This window comes from Notothenia coriiceps, unplaced genomic scaffold, assembly GCF_000735185.1.
Source record: "Notothenia coriiceps isolate Sejong01 unplaced genomic scaffold, NC01 NC01_scaffold00035436, whole genome shotgun sequence".
NCBI classification, from domain to species: domain Eukaryota; kingdom Metazoa; phylum Chordata; class Actinopteri; order Perciformes; family Nototheniidae; genus Notothenia; species Notothenia coriiceps.
This window is the reverse complement of record NW_011368137.1, coordinates 147,878-152,414: the sequence shown is the minus strand read 5'-3', so window position 1 is coordinate 152,414 and position 4,537 is coordinate 147,878. Positions and strand designations below refer to the sequence as shown.

At 44.5% G+C, this 4,537-nt stretch overlaps 1 protein-coding gene across 1 annotated transcript in view; it reads right to left on the bottom strand.

Annotated features, from left to right (window-relative positions):
* LOC104962837 (glutamate receptor ionotropic, NMDA 2C-like) overlaps nt 1-3,784 on the bottom strand; it is a 23,736-nt gene extending 19,952 nt beyond the window's left edge. Inside the window, exon 1 of the mRNA XM_010791336.1 lies at nt 2,621-3,784. The gene's annotated coding sequence lies outside the window, so the exon portion shown is untranslated. The remainder of the gene's footprint in view (nt 1-2,620) is intronic.
* Nucleotides 3,785-4,537: the final 753 nt, after the last annotated feature.

Here is a 4,537-nt window from a genome sequence, read left to right as displayed (position 1 = left end):
TGTGTGTGTGTGTGTGTGTGTGTGTGTGTGTGTGTGTGTGTGTGTGTGTGTGTGTGTGTGTGTGTGTGTGTGTGTGTGTGTGTGTGTGAGTGTGAGTTAGTGTCGTGTGTGTGTGTGTGTGTGTGTGTGTGTGTGTGTGTGTGTGTGTGTGTGTGTGTGTGTGTGTGTGTGTGTGTGTGTGTGTGTGTGTGTGTACGTGCGTGCGTGTGTGTGTGTGTGTACGTGCGTGCGTGCGTGTGTGGGTGTATTTGGCTGCATCATGCTGTGTGATGTGCTGAGAATCCTTGCATCTGTTTCTCCTGTCACATGTTGCCTTGGCGTGCACACAAAAACACACTCGCAGTCACACACATGCTTGTATCTTAATGCTCTCATATACATAGAACTACATCCAATTACTGGAACTAGGATATGGTTGGCATAACATAATGAACAGCCATTTTTCACCTGCCTAAATGGTGACACACTGTTCACATCAGCTCATTCTAAGCTCCCTTTTATTCAAGCCAATGGAGAAAAAGCACATTTCATCAGGGCAGAGTTAAACCTCCACCTGGAGGGATGGATGAATGGAAGATTTTGTCAAAATTATAACCAATAAGGAATAATTAACGCCACTAACTGCTGATGTCTGACGTCTTTTATCTTGAGGCAATTTCATCAAATTTGGCACAAACATCTACTTGGACTTGAACTGTTTTTAATCTGGTCGTCAAAGGTCACTGTGACCTCACAAACATGGGTTTAGTCATGGATCAAGAATTCATATGCTATTAGTGTCAATTTGTCAAAAGTGTCTTAAAGGATAAAGTTGTTTTTTTTGGACACACTCCTAGGTAACATCTTATGAATCACAAATTAATTGTTTGCTTCAGGACTGAAATAATATACATCTGAAAGAAACAGTTAACCACCAGACATATGCAACCTATGCTGAGGTAGGCTCTCTTTGATCTGGCCATAAAACTAAAAGGTTTTCAAACTCCGTTGTAGAGAAACCGCTCATGAATATGTTTCTTAGAGATTGCTTCAGTTGTGAGTAGATGTATGCTTCTCAGATTGTTTCTTTCTAATAGTTTAATAGAGTCTTTCATTAAGATTTAAGATTGTCTAACCCTTACCCTAGATGTTGGAAATCACTTTTCTAAAGACTAACAAGATAATATTGTTTTTGTAATTTGGTTGAACTGCCCCTTTAAAATCAGGCAGGTATATCTAACCCATCCTAACAGTGATTATTTTAATTACATATCCCCCATTGAAGATCCTTTTGCATGCGTTCCACATTTGTATGCTGTGTAGATAAAACATGCTTTTCCTCCATGCGGTATCAGACTAGATACAACTACAGATAAAAAGTAAGATGTGTTTATTTTGTAATTAGGGTAAACTGAGCCTTTAGATTAAATGCTGGATAATTGCCAAATAAGTGGAAATGAGACTGAATTCTTGGAAACCATCACTGATCTACAGTATAGGACGTCCCAGTGCCAGAACCAATCAAATCAACATTTCAATACATTCCTTGACCTCTCATTCTCACACTCATACCTCTTACCAACACGTTTCAGTTCGGCAGGCGTTTGCGGTCCATGACAGAATAATCTAACCGGTACTTTGAGATAAAATGCCTGTTACTCAGTCACATCAGCTGTTATGGATGGATTCAGCCGTGTGTTGAGCTCGCAGTGCAGACGGCACCTTGACAATGTCTAATCAGGACACACATTGCTGATAAGCAGCTGCTTCTACGTGTTATTACACTTTGTCGCTGATGATTTAGCCGCAATCATGTGGCAGTGTTGATAGGAAATATGGCTTTGTCCCTGTTCTGCTCTGCTGCTCTTTTGTTGCCTTTTTATTTATCGCCACACCTTGATTGTTTCTCCGAGGTAAACCTAAAAGGTCCCTCACCTCTACAAAGCTATCCGATGAGTTCCTGTTCATCATTCATTATGTGACATGTCAATCACTTTCAACATTCCAATTACAGATATAACAAACTAGGATTTAAAAAAGAGAAAACTTGTTCTGTATTCATGGAGCCAGAACGGATCATTCAGTAATTACAGGAACCTCTCCTTCTATGGCATCCTGAAAAGTCACTCTTCAGTGGCAGTTCAATTTCCCATGCAGCAGCGGCATCATCCAGGGTCCGGCAGGCAGGTATCAAAGCCCCTCTCAGCTGCTCTAACTGTTTACAATGACGCATCGATCCGCTCTGCTTAATCCCCCCGGTAGCTCGCTGAGTTAAAGCAACAGTTACAGCCACCACACACACCTACAGCGGGCACAAAAGCAAAACACAGTGTGCCGTCTGATCCCCCCGACAAGGATCCTGTCGAGCCCCGCTTTTGATCTGATCCTCTGCGCTCAGACAATTCCTCTATTGACATTCAGACGAAAGAGGGAGGATGGGGAAGGAGAGGGGTGCTACTTAAAACTACAACACCTCTTCAAACACAAACAAAAAGAAGCAGAAAGCATTTCTACACTCAGTTTTTGAAATTGGAAAAACAGCATTTGGGGATTTTTAACCTTAAGCAGACAGATAAATGTGGAGAGTAAAGTGATGACACATCTAAGTGCAGCACTAAGTGGAAGATGAAGGTGATCTTACCTGTGTCGGCAATCCACATCCAGCCCTGGCTCGTCACCACTCATCCCGTGTCTGCTGCTTCAGCTGTCCTGTTCCCGTTTTCTCCCCTTTTTTTTTTTTTTACCTCCTCCTCTCCTGTCTTTTTCTCATCCTTCTTTCTCTCCCCTTTGGCCCTCTTCTTCTCTTCCTCCCCTCCTTCGTCCTCTCCCTCCTCCCTTCCTCTTCCCCTGCACTTGTTTGAGTCTATTTCAGTGGCAGCAACAGAGGAGCCCGCTGCGTCGGTAGCATGGTTTCCAGCACTTTGGCAGAAGGTCACATTATCACTCGCTGGTGAAAAAGAGGGGAGGGAAGAAGAAGAGTAGGAGCAGGAGGAGGAGGATGGATGGAGTGATGGAGGGAGATCAAAGTGAACAGGTGCCGGAGGAGGAGTAGAAGGAAAAAGGAAACAAATGACCAAATTGTTGCTGTCTGTAGTCGCACTTAAGCTTTCGGCTAAATGTTCCCGTTGAGAATTAAAGTCGAGACAGCTATCTCAGGTGTTCAGGTAAGATGTCCCAGAATGCTTTGAGGAAAAACCTGTCAGTGTGCATATTTGTGTGTAAAGCCGTTGCTTTTTTAAGGTCTTCAGCAGCTGCTCACCTCTGGGGAACAGATAATTCCTCGCTTGGCTGGAGATTGACACTTCAGAAAAGCTCCGGAAGCTGCCAGAAACTTACACCATGTTATATATCAGCGCAAAACAAACTCCTCAGCCTTGTCCTTGCCCGTCACTGCCCAGTACATAGAGACACAGATGTACTCCATATTTCGGCCGAGACACCTGTCCGCACTGTGAGTCCCATCTATCACAGATTGTGCAGGGTGACCCTCGTCTTAATTTCCCAGACTCCCTTCTTCGCCCTCCTCTGGTGCGAGATGCGCTCTTGTGGCCGCTCCATCAAAGTAAGACAAAAAGGATCCAGCTGCCCTGGACGAGGCTGTTGGCGGCCGGCGACAGATGGCCGGGGCAGGGGGACAGATGCGAGTCAGCCACTGGAGTTTGGGAATGTCGTCTAAAATGTCTGTTTTGCGCTGTTCCGCCCCCTGCCTCCCCTTGAAACACCTTGCTTGTTTGGTCTGCACTTAGCCGCACTTGATGTTCCTGTTGGTCTTTTCCTACCTGCGCCCCTCCTTCCTCCATCCGCAGATCTGTCACTCTGGCTTCACTGGCCGGCTGTAATCCTACTCCTACACTCCGTGTCACAGGAAGGGCTTGTGAGCTCTAATCATTATGTAGTAAGGATTTATCCACTCATTCTTTCTCCCTCCTCCCTTGCTTCCCTCCCTCCACCCCTCCCATGTATTTCCCTCCCTCTGCTTTACAACTATACAACATACTACAGCCTCTTTTTCAGCCATCACAGTATAATGTATCACCTCTCCTCTATCTTCCCCGGGACCCATTCATTTGTCAGCTTGTTCTTTTTTTTTGGCTTCTCTCTTTCCACTCCGTGTCTTGCTGCAGCTCACATCAACAGGTTTGTCCTTGAAACGTTCTCTGGGACAAACAGAATCAGTGCTCACCTTTTACTTTGTATCATTGACTTTATCTGTTGAAATAAGAGCTTTAAGATGCAGGATGTTTGCATATATGGGTGTGCAAGTACATTAATCCACTGTATGTGAATAGGGTTGGGGTTAGGGTTATGGTTAGTGAATGTACGATATTTACAACTGACCCATCAGAGACAACGGCCATGTTGGTCCTGTTCAGTCCAAGAACAAAAATATTCGGAAACCCATACAGGTTATTCCAAAACCATTGGCATTATTCTGCCTCAACTCTTTTGGCTTCAATCTTTCTATTGACTTTGGAACAAGGCTGCAGGGATTGGCTCTCATTCAGTAGCAAGAAGGAATGGTGCTGTAGAAAATGGGTAGTGCCTAATGCCAGAGGCT